The sequence below is a fragment of the Schistocerca cancellata genome, chromosome 5 (assembly GCF_023864275.1).
Source record: "Schistocerca cancellata isolate TAMUIC-IGC-003103 chromosome 5, iqSchCanc2.1, whole genome shotgun sequence".
NCBI classification, from domain to species: domain Eukaryota; kingdom Metazoa; phylum Arthropoda; class Insecta; order Orthoptera; family Acrididae; genus Schistocerca; species Schistocerca cancellata.
The window spans coordinates 620,506,933-620,519,586 of NC_064630.1; the positions used below are offsets into that span (position 1 = coordinate 620,506,933).

Sequence of the window (12,654 nt, forward strand, 5' to 3'; positions counted from 1 at the left end):
GGTGGTGGGGGGGTGGGGGGGGTGGAGAGAGAACCATTTTCAGCAAGGTTTCGAGATTCGACCACTGGACTGGAAATTGTACCCCGCTAACAGTTCATACATAGCCCCCAGCTAACTTAAAGAAGCTTCCGCCAGCCACCTTCACGACAACAAAATATGAATATACAAGGGTTGGACAAAAATATGGTAATTGCGAGGAATGTATGCTTGTACATAAATGCAGATGCTAGCCAAGCCTGCAGGTTGCGCTGTTGCACTTGACCACGAACGGCACCTGTGGAATGTCCTCAATACGTTGCAAATGTCAGTCGTGGCCAGAACAGTGTTCTGTGCAGTTGTGACGCACCATATCATACATACATACCACATACAGGGAAAACGGAAAAGCATCATCCACTAAGTCACATTGCAGATGAAAGTATGTGTTGAGTGATCGTGACATATGGTCATTGAAGAGCATTATGGCAAAAAGCAAGAGGACGGCAGCCGCAAAAGTCACTGCAGAATTCGCACTAGCGGACCCTGTCGCAGTAAAACAACATGAAGGGAGCTCCACAATCTGGCAATTACAGGGCGACCTGGAATCCAAACCCACTCATCAGTGATGCAACTGGTTCAAAAATGGTTCAAATGGCTCTAAGCAATATGGAACCCAACATCTGAGGTCATCAGTCCCCTAGACTTAGAACTACTTAAACCTAACTAACCTAAGGACATCACACACATCAATGCCCGAGGCAGGATTCGAACCTGCGGCCGTAGCAGCAGCACGGTTCCGGACTGAAGCGCCTAGAACCGCTCGGCCACGAAGCAAGTGGCCATAACAGGAAAACGTGGTGCTGAAGCCATGAAACCTGGGTTATTAGACCAATGCAAGAAAGTAATTTGGTCGGATGAGTCTCGTTGTACACTGTTTCCAACTTTTGGCCGAGTTCACGCGCCAAGAGTGAGACACGGAGGGGTTCGGTGATTGTGTTTAACACAGCTCGCATCGTCCAAGTCTGGTTTTGTGAGCACGAGCATGAACTGTCGCTTCTCTCTCGGTCACCGCAGTCACAAGATCTCAATATTATTCAGACTTTGTATTCTACATCTGATGAGGAACCTGCGTGATCAATCGGCTGCTGTGGGCGAGCGGTTCTAGACGCTTCAGTCCGGAACCGCACTGCTGCTGCGGTCGCAGGTTCGAATCCTGCCTCGGGCATGGATGTGTGTGTTGTCCTTAGGTTAGTTAGGTTTAAGTAGTTCTAAGTCTAGGGGACTGAAGACCTCAGATAGGGCTTAGAGACATATGAACCTGCGTCATCGCTACCCATCTCCATCATCATTACCTGAACTTCCCATTATTTTGCAGCAAGAATGGTATATGATTCCAGTGAGAACCATACAGAATCTGTATTTAACCATTCCGAGAAAACTGGAAACTGTGCTGAATGCCAACAGTCTTCGTACACCGAAATGACATGGCAGTGCGTCTGTGGTGTTTCCATAATTTTCTCCACCCCTTGCAGTTCAATTTCCATGGAGATGGCTTCGTTCACTGAACACCTCGTCCAAATAGCCACTTGGCTCTACAACATGAGGTCTCTGCGTACTGTGCGACTTTACATTCGGTAAACGCGACAATCGTATAGAAAACCGGAATGGTTCACCCGGAAATCCTCACCCGCGCACAGGAACGCAATTTCGAAATCTCTCAACTTCTGTAGAGCAAGAAATAACTAAGTCGATCACGAAGAATCACCTACTACAGACTTGTGGAGTACACTACGCAAACACCAACCCCGCCCCCTCTACGAGGACACCAACTCCGCCCCCACTACGAGGACACCAACTCCGCCCCAGAGGGTTCACTACTCCTACACCCCACCAGGGCTACCGGTCGACTTCTCCGTTTTCGCGGAACTCCCAAAACTCTCCATTCAGGACTTCGCAATCACAGTCAGGAGCACACTGTAGGCATTAGCTATTTCCTGCTCCCGCTCCAAGAGCTTCTGTAACGTGCTGCTTCCTGCCCAGACTTCTGGAAGTTTCTCTGCAGCGGGTGGTGAAAAACACCGAACGTTACGGGAAAATTCCTCGCGCACCCTCACTAAAAAATCTACTTTGTCATTTGGCACGAAAATCAATATTTATTGCCAGTTCGAACGCGCCTTTGCACTATGGCATGCCCTTGAACAGCGAGAAATATTATCGTTAAACCCGATATTTTTCTGTAATTATGAGAATATTAACTGACCGTTTTGAGGACTGCAGTGCCTGACGCTCTGCTGAGAATCTACTCCTGATGCCCCCATCTCCGTTGTCGCTACCTCTGCCTGTGCACATCAGCTCTGACACTGAGGTGCTTCTGTAGACAAAAGATTTACAGCGAATTCTTAGGTCAGTACTGCATGTCCCAAAAAACAAGCGACAGCACAGTTGCAATAATCGCCTGACTGCTGAAAATAATTTACTTGAGAACAGATCGCTATTTATGTTTTATCAGAAGATACGTAAAAGAAAACCAGTTTCAATGCACGAGTGTGACAGGGCGTTAACATTTCTCTAGACTTCGTATTAGAGCTTATTACAAGGTATTTTATAGGGTAGTAAAATGACTAAGGTCAACTTCATAAGTTTGATTCTTCACTTCAAAAAAATAAATATAAAATATTTTACAGTCAGCATCACAGTTCATACACAATCCTTTTAGTGGTGATCAGGTCTTATTCGCTGTTAAAAAGACTTATCTACAACTGGCAGGAAAGCAACTCAGTTTTAAAAACCTAAGGACGTTTATTTTTTTAAAAAAAATGCGAAGGATTGGCATTTACGGAGAAATATGCAATCCACTCCAAAATTTTAATTCACAGTAGCATAATGGAACAAGTTACAAAAATCTAACTGTTCAAGATTTTTTGATATTCTGTGACCTTCTCAGAAATGTGTGGCACTATAAACAGAAAACTTACCAACCAAACAAGAAAGGATAAAGAAATGAAATTTGTAAAATAATGGCAGTGTCTGTATCGTTGTTCTGTGGTTAACATTGGGATCTAAACAGGACAAGAATATGAAAATTAAATTACAACGGAAAACAGACCGATGTATCCTAAGTGATGAAATAAGAAGCGAAAATAGGATTGGAAGCAACAAAATTTAATACGAATAAGATAGAAGAACAAAAGTCAACTGTTGCGAGACCCTCCTCCAAATGTAAGCTAATAATTAGTCTTCTGACCAGAGAGATGTTGAACGACCAAGGGATCGAATGAAGATATCGGGATTCCTATTTGAACAGAACGGACGCATGAAGATAATGTTTTGAAGCTACCATACTTGCAGCGGAAATTAATGAAATATCTTGTCGGCACATGTTACAATAATAATCTAGAATTTGATCTGCATCATCTTATCACAATATTATTTTGTCCGATGCTCTTTCTAGCACCGGGATTCTCTAATCTAATCTCAATAATCTCGAAAGAACGGAGACACAATCTTGTGGTTGCTGTTACTGGACTGGGCACATTTTGGGCTACATGACAATTTGCAGTGCATCCTTACTCGTCACGTCTCACACAATCTGCTTTATAATACCATTTGTTTTAGGAACTATGGCTGGTCAATAGCTTAAAACGGCTATCTGACTTACCTAATAGCTTTTTTACATTTCGATCGAGACAACTACATTTACGGTAAACTGAAATAAAGATAGTACCGGTACATCCGGTTCGCTTGAAATAAAAGTGTTGGCCGCACACGGAACATACTTGCGAAATAATTGTTTGTGATAGGTCTTGTTAACTACGCGTGCATTGTCCTGTACGAATTCATAGCAACGCAGATGCTACACAGCGGTAAGGAAATAAAGTAATCAGATAACACTATTAAAAACCCGATCTAATGTATATTATACAGCAGGCGACACAATTAAAAATGATTACACCGAGGTGACGAAAGTCATGGGATAGCAATATGCCCATATACAGATGGTGGTAGTATAGCCATTGTGGAATAATTAAAAGACTGTGAAAAGTTTGTCAGTGTTTAAAAGATGTATTGCAAATATAAAACACTATAGACTTATCGGGTTCTTTCATTTTGTTACACCGTTTAAGGCTAGTTGACCAAACCGCTTCTGAACATTCAATTTCTAAAAAATGGTACAAATGGCTCTAAGCACTATGGGACTTAACATTTGAGGTCATCAGTCCCCTAGACTTAGAACTACTTAAAACCTAACTAACTTAAGGAGAGCACACACGCCGGCCGGTGAGGCCGAACGGTTATAGGCGCTTCAGTCCAGAACCGCGCAGGTTCGAATCCTGCCTCGGGCATGGGTGTGTGTGATGTCCTTAGGTTAGTCAGGTTTAAGTAGTTGTAAGTTCTAGGGGACTGATGAGCTCAGATGTTAAGTCCCATAGTGCTCAGAGCCATTTGAACCATTTTTTTTTTTGACCAAAACAAGGAAAAATCCATTAAACACGGGCTCTAAATTCCTTACTTTACGAGCTGCGAGCATTTTGATCAATAGAGGAGATGTGTTTCATAGTAGCGAAGATGAAAAAATGCTCACAGCTCTTAATGTACGCATTTTAGAGCCCATTTTTATCAGACTTTTTCTTGTTTTGGGGCAAGGAATGTATCCTCAAATTATGTTAAGGGAATTGAGTTACACCCTGTATACATCGACAATACACCCTGTGTGTCTTGTCTGGAATCAAACCTGTTCCTTTCACTGGGAACGGTATTTGCTCTGCACATCAGTAATGCCCACCTGGCTGCCCGCAAGCTTGCATTCAGTTCTGTTCTGTTCTGCCTTCGGTTTGTTTTTCCGTCAGTGTTCGTTGTATGTTAATGGTGATAATAAGTTTATGTATATTTTCACTGGTCGATATGCAGCTCAATTATGGATTCAGTGGAATGGAATGGAAGAACGGCACAATGACGCTTTCCTTTACACTGCTGTGCAGATATTGTCTTTATAACACAAGGACAAAGATAAATGGAGGAATGAAATCGAAGTGCAAATATTCCATCATTTTTCGGGTGTGCATCCGGGATATCAGCAAGTCGTGTGCCGACATTTTGGTTGATAACCGATCTGCCTGTCTCAAGGTGAGTCGCTTGCAAGATTTTTAACAGACTTTACACTGTGGAGTAAACGCGCATGCGTCAGAGATAATACTGCTGGTAATAAGAGCGTCAGTCATAGATAAAAGGTTGAGTTACACTCATTTCACAAGACGTCATTTTGACGTCACACGCAGTATCGTCAACCGCTGGAAGTGCTATCGACTTTCGTTGGAGTTCGATACTAGCCTCTCGCAAGACTTGATGCACGGCTATCCGTGATTTACAAAAACATGTTCTTGCTACAGTTTATTATAATTATTGTTATAATTAAACGTCACATAAGGATTTATTGACAGATAATGCTTTCTTATAAGAGAGCTCTCTCAGGAACGAAATGTTATTGTCAATAATTTACAAATTAAGCGTGAAACAAGTTCATATTATAACTTGCAGTATGCAGTCTCAAGGTAACGACGCACTGAAAATTTATCACAAATATGTCAGTTAATAATGACTCAACGATAAAAGCCTTCAAGAGATACTACGATAATCAATTCAGGAGACTACTAACACATAACGAAATGCTACAATAACGGTTAATGTTGTGATTCGAGGGATACAAAGATGCAAGTCGCATCCCGCCGCATGCAATTTTTTTTTCTTCTTAGCGTTGTTAACATATTTTAGGGCTTGCTCATAAGTGTAATACAAGTATGTTCTGCAATATTCGACGTTATTAACTTTCCGGTCTGATTATACAACGAAGAATGAAATAAATATTTAGTGATTTCCGGGTCTGTGGTTAGACAGGAACCTAAGAGGACAGCTTTAATTCCTGCGAGTGAAATCAGGAGCAATAACATTCATATTCTCCCTTGTTACAAACATTTCGATGTTTATTTCCAAATATGTGGCGATTTCCGAGTGTGTGGTTAGGCATAAACCTAAGAGGATAGCTTAAATTGCTGCAACTGAAACGAAGAGCAATAAAATTCATATTCTGCCTTCTCACAAATATTTGGATCTTTACTTCCGAATATATGGCGATTACCGAGTGTGCGGTAAGGCAGGAACCTAATGGGACACCTTTAATTGCCGCAATAAAATTTATATTCTTTCTTGTCACAAAGTCGATCACAGTTCCTACATGTGACAACAAAATAACGTCACATTTGCAGCAAGTCTTGTGAAATGTGTGTGCGCTTCTATGAGTACAACAAAGCAAGCTCAGAGTCATCTAATCCACAGTGATGACGAAATACTGGATGATTATTATGGACGGCATATGATGTAATGCCAGGAACTGAAGACCTAGAACAATACTTCCGTAAAAAAATGTCGAGTGACAAGGGCATCCCGTCGAGTTGACAGTTCGCCGGGTGCAAGTCTTTCGATTTGACGCCACTTCGGCGACTTGCGCGTCGATGGGGATGAAATGATGATGATGATTAGAACAACACAACACCCAGTCCCTGAGCGGAGAAAATCTCCGACCCAGCCGGCAATCGAACCCGGGCCCTTAGGACTGACATTCTGTCGCGTTGACCACTCAGCTACCGGGGGCGGACAATATTTCCGTGGAGAGCGCAGACCTAAAATGACGGGTTTCTATGATTTGCCGAGCTAGGAATCCTCGTCAGGATTGAGCTGATTGCCGGCCGGAGTGGCCGAGCGGTTCTAGGCGCTACAGTCAGGAACCGCGCGACCGCTACGGTCGCAGGTTCGAATCCTGCCTTGGGCATGGTTGTGTGTGATGTCCTTAGGTTAGTTAGGTTTAAGTAGTTCTAAGTTCTAGGGGACTGATGACCTCAGAAGTTAAGTCCCATAGTGCTGAGAGCCATTTGAACCATTGAGCTGATTCTGTTTGCACAGCTTCCTTGACCATTGAATCGCAGTAGTGTGAGGTTGTGGCCAGTATCTTAACTTTCCCGTGGAAATACAGTGGCCAGTGGAAATACAGTGTTTAGCCCCTGCATAGTTGGGCTGCAGTAGGCGAGTGCATCGATAATGTTCAACGCAACGTTATTTTACAGAGCGTCCCGTTCATCCCACGTACTTTTTACCACAGTTACACAGAATTTCGTAAACACCTCCTTTCATAAAAACAAATCATCCTTCACAAATCCCAAAAGAGCTGTTGTCTTGGCCTGCGGTAGGAATCTTGCAAGCGACTCGCCTTGAGAATGGCCGAAAGGTTTTCAGCCAAAATATCGGTATACCAATTAATAATATTCCGGATGCACTCCCGAAGAATGATGGTATACAATGCAGTTATTTTGTAATGAGCCATCCGAGAAGACGGGCCCCTTGTATCAAAATATTCAGAAAATATCGCCAAACGACTTCCGAAATCTTGTCGGTGCAGTTCTGGTTCACCCTGTTCATCAAAATTAGGAGAAAAAATATTGTTTTAGAAATTTATTCAGAACGAACGATAATAGGCTAACAAGCGGTGCAACACAGCAATTTTGACAATGGCAAATCACTAACATCGGTGAAGTCAATAAGTATCAGAAAACAAATAGTAGCAGCGACTGGAGATATGTTCATACGTAGACTGGCCATTAGCTACTGAGCCATAGAATTACAATCACATGACTAACGAAAAACATACAAACAAAGATATAACAATTCGAATAAATGGGTGTGTTTATATTTCAGGTCAATTAAGTTTCGAAAACACGTTGGGTCGTAATAACAATAAAAAAAACAGAAATACATAAATCAGCTAGATAAAGAGACCGCGGCTAAGATGGGCGGCGACTTCGACGTGTTTACTACGTGCAATGGCACTGCTGGAAGTGAACGGTGATCCCGGTGAGTCAGTCCTCCAAAACGCAGCGTGGGCGGCATGCTAACCAAACAGCAAATGACGTCAGACTCGCCCTGTAGACTCTCGTGTGCATCAACTCTGGCGACACCCACGCCCCCTCTCTGGTCGACCGCCACATGTGTCCACCGTCTCACCACTCAGTCCACTGTCCATAAGTCGCTTGGGCATCAAGGTCTTCAGATAATAAACACAGTCTCAGTCTGACGATGACGATGTGAATCAAACTTGGGTTCGCAAAGAAAGAAAACGGTGTTCGTCTGGTGTAGTCCAGCGGTATCCCAGGATCCAAAAGGGAATCAAAATCGAGGGGAGGGGGGGGGGGGGAGCATGTTTCCTGAATAGTGTCGGTAAGGTTACTGAATGAGGTAAAACACAATTTTTTTGAGTCATCAGTCTTCTGACTCATTTTATGCGGCCCTCCACGACTTCTAATTCCTTTCCTGTGCCACTTATTCACCTCAGTGTTGCACTTTCAACCTACGTGCTCAATTATTTGCTGTATGTATTCGAATCTCTGTCTTCCTCTATAGTTTTCACCCTCTACAGCTCTCTCTATGACCATGGAAGTTATTCCGTGATGGCCTACCATCCTGTTCATTCTTCTTGTCTATGTTTTCCATATATTCCTCTCTTCGCAGATTCTGCAGAGAACTACTTCATTGCATATCTTATCAGTCCACCTAATTTTCAACATTCTTCTGTAGCACCACATCACAAATGCTCCGAGTCTTTTCCGTTCGGGTTTTCCGAAAGTCCATGTTTCACTGTCACACTATGGTGTGCCCCAAACATACATTCTCAGAAATTTCTTCCTCAAATTAAGGCCTGTGTTTGATACTGGTAGAATTCTCTTGGGCAGGAATGTCCTTCTTGCCAGTACTATTCTTCCTTTTTTGTCCTCTTTCCTCCGTCCGTCATGGGTTATTTTGCTGTCTAGGTAGCAGAATTCCTAAACTTTATATATTGTGTGATCAGTAATGCTGATGGTAAGTTTCTGGATGTTCTAATTTCTGCTACTTCTCATTACTGTCGTCTTTCTTTGATTTACTCTCAAGTCATATTATGCACTCCTCAGACTGTTCATTCCATTCAGCAGAGCCTGTAATTCTTCTTTCCTTTCACTGAGGACAGCAATGTCCCCAGCAAATGTTATCACTAATATCCTTTCACTTTGAATTTTAATTCCACTCTCTAATCTTTCTTTTAATTCCGTCATTGCTTCTTCGACTTACAGATTGAACAGTAGGGGGCGAAAGACTACCTCCCTGCCTTACGCCGTTTTTAATCCGAGCACTTCGTTCTCGGTCTTCCACTCATTATTCCTTCTTAGTTCTTTTACAGACTGCTGTGTGTTAATCGTATTTCCCTACAGCTTATCCTTATTTATCTCAGAATTTTCGAAAATTTTGCACCATTTGGCATTGTCGAACGCTTTTTCCAGGTCGACAAATACTGTGATCGTGTCATTATTTTTCTGTCTTACTTCCATTATCAACAGCAAAGTCATAACTGCCTCGCCCGCATCTCGTGGTCGTGCGGTAGCGTTCTCGCTTCCCACGCCCGGGTTCCCGGGTTCGATTCCCGGCGGGGTCAGGGATTTTCTCTGCCTCGTGATGGCTGGGTGTTGTGTGATGTCCTTAGGTTAGTTAGGTTTAAGTAGTTCTAAGTTCTAGGGGACTGATGACCACAGATAAGTCCGATAGTGCTCAGAGCCATTTGAACCATTTGAACCATAACTGCCTCCCTGGTGCCTTTATCTTTCCTAAAGCCAAACTGACTATCGTCTAAAATATCTTCAACTTACTTTCTCATACTTCTGTATGTTATTCTTATCAGCAACTTAGATGCACGTGCTGTTAAGCTGACTGTGCGATAATTCTCTCACTTATCAGCTCCTGCTTTCTGCGGAACTGTGCGGGTGATGTTTTTTTCCGAAAGTGAGATAGTATATCGCCAAACTCATACAGTCTACATACCAACATGAACAGTCGTTCTACTGCCACTTCCACGAATGATTTTATAAATACTGATGGAATGTTATCTACTCTTTTGCCTTTTTCGCTCTTAAGTCTTCCAAACCTCTTTTAAATTCTGATTTTAATTTTGGATCCTCTATCTCTTTTACATCGACTCCTGTTTCTTCTGTCGCGACATCGGACAATTCTTCCCACCCATAGACGACCTCATTGCACTCTTTCCACCTATGCTCTCTCTCCTCTGCATTTACCAGTGGAATTCCCATTTCATTCTTAATGTTACTTGCCTTGCTTTTAATTTCACCGAAAGTTGTTTTGACTTTTCTATGTGCTGCGTCAGTCCTTTCGACAATAATTTCTTTCTCGATTTCTTCACATTTTTGAAGCAGCCATTTCGCCTTACCTTCCCTGCACTTCCTATTTCATTCCTAACCCTTACCTTCCTTGCACTTCCTATTTATTTCATTCCTTAGCGACTTGTATTTCTGTATTCCTGAATTTCCCTGAACATATTTGTACTTCCTTCTTTCATTGATTAGCTGAAGTATTTCTTCGGTTACCCATGGTTTCTTCGCAGTTATCATCTTTGTACCTATGTTTTTCTTTCCAGCTTCAGTGATTGCCCTTTCCAGGGATGTCAATGTCTCTCCAACTGAACTGCCTACTTAGCTATTTCTCAATGCATTATCTATAGCCTCAGAGAACATCTAGCGTATCTCTTCAAAAAATACAGGAAGTGAACTTGTTTCTACACTTTCAAATTCCTCTCCCACGACGCACGTAATAACTACAGCGTGAGCGACTGCTCCGTCAATTTCCACATTGTTCGTCTGCAACAAATCGCATGTCATTATCACTTCAAAATGATAGTATGCGGCTGCTTCTACTTTAGAAGCTAGCTGTGGCTACGAGAACATTATCGTGTAATAACAGTAGCGAAACCTTGCAGGAAAAATTTAGAAAACCTGGGTCCGAAAAAGACTGTGTGACATTTGCGCTGCCCCTATCGTATATCTCGTGTATTAATCATGAGAATAAGATAGGAGACTATGGCACATACAGAGGCACGTAGATATTCAGTTTTCTCTCGCTCGGTACGCGAATGGAATACGAAAGAAAATCGATAATATCGGTACGATTTACCCTCCGTCGTGCACTGTACAGTTGCTTGTTTGTATGTTTATTTACATGTGGATATCACATCACTGAATGACTTGTAACTTACAACGCACATTTCGTCAAAGTTCAGGACATCCATTGCTCCAAACTGTGTAAACATTTTTGATCCGTTTTTAATTTTGTTTAATATTTATTTTAAAAGTAATTGGTTGGCTGGATGTTTTGGCGATTTCTAGAGCATTAAGCAGCATGTAGCAGATATATCTATCTCACCAAATTAAGGGCGCCCATCCCCCCCCCCCCTCCTAGCTCTCAGGGAAAGGAAAGAAATATAGTGCTAACAGATTTATTTCAAGAAAATGATTTAAAAGTCCGAATTACGCAGGTTTTTAACAAAGTCGGAACTGGAACTTTTTCATAGCTATGTACAAGGTGCCATTCGCCTTCCAAAATGTTAACCCCCCCTCGGCCCCGCACCTGCAGACATGTTCCTGAAATGTAAAAGGATTGTTCGGAGTTTATAGCAATGTTTTACTGGGAATCCACTTTCACTTCGTTTATTTGAAAGTAGTAAACATACAGAGAACATCTATAGTTTCACAGAATAAACATAAACAATCGGAACAGGAGAATATAGAAACAACTGGATCAGACGTGCGAAAATACTAGTAATAATTATTATTGTTATTATTATTACCATTACTATTATTATTGTTACAATTAATACTTCCGAACGTATGATACAACTGTTTCTTTATTCTTCTTTTCCGATTGTTTATGTTTACTTTTTGAAAGTACAGATCCAAATGTTTGTTACTCTCAAATAAACGAAGCGACAGCGCACTGCCAATAGAACATTGTTTTAAATTCCGAACAGTCCCTTCACATTCAGAAACATGTCTCATATAACAGTTTCACAAGCACTACTATACAAAAAACTGGCATGCGCGGAGCTGGAACTAGGGACCCTTGATACGATAAAGTTACGCCCTAAGACTTCGCCATTGGATCTCTAGACAACAGTCCCTCACAATCATGGTTTTCCTGTACTCCGTTCGTCAAGTGTTACTTATTACTTACCGTTTACACGTCTCTTGGACGACAATATATAGTAGCACAAACTGTGTGTGTGTGTCTGGGGGAGGGGGGTTATGGTTGATACTTTTTTGTCTATATACAATCTTAATCACTAAATAATCTAGATAGTTCGTAACGAGAAATCGAGCTCGGAAAACTAACGTCAAATACCGTTGTTATGAGCACAGCTTGTAATACGTCTGTACAAGCGACATTTCCCGCCTGGAACAATTAGGAAGTCTGTTGCAAAATAATTTGATTGGTGGAAAAAACATCAGCCGGCCAGTTAGAGGCTTGGACACACCCATAAGAGATTGCTGCAGAGCACTAGGTGACCTATCAGTTTAGTGAGGTGAATGGGGCAGGGGGGGGGGGGGGAGTTTCTGTCTTCAAGATAACAAATAAGACACATTTACTGTGAGACTTGCGAGCAGACATTTCACTTGGGGACGCCAGCGTAGGGATTTCGATACTATCCATGTTGAGACTTAGCTTCTGACCGTCAGTGAGAACCTTTTCTTATTGTTAATGGGCAATTATAATTTTACTTCATTAGCAGTAATTGAAAGCGGTAAAGCATTTTGTAAC

The 12,654-nt window shown here is 42.0% G+C and overlaps 1 protein-coding gene across 1 annotated transcript in view; it reads right to left on the reverse strand.

Moving 5' to 3' along the window:
- LOC126187631 (protein cycle) overlaps nt 1-12,654 on the reverse strand; it is a 948,550-nt gene that overhangs the window by 865,158 nt on the left and 70,738 nt on the right. Inside the window, exon 2 of the mRNA XM_049928830.1 lies at nt 2,240-2,350. The gene's annotated coding sequence lies outside the window, so the exon portion shown is untranslated. The remainder of the gene's footprint in view (nt 1-2,239; nt 2,351-12,654) is intronic.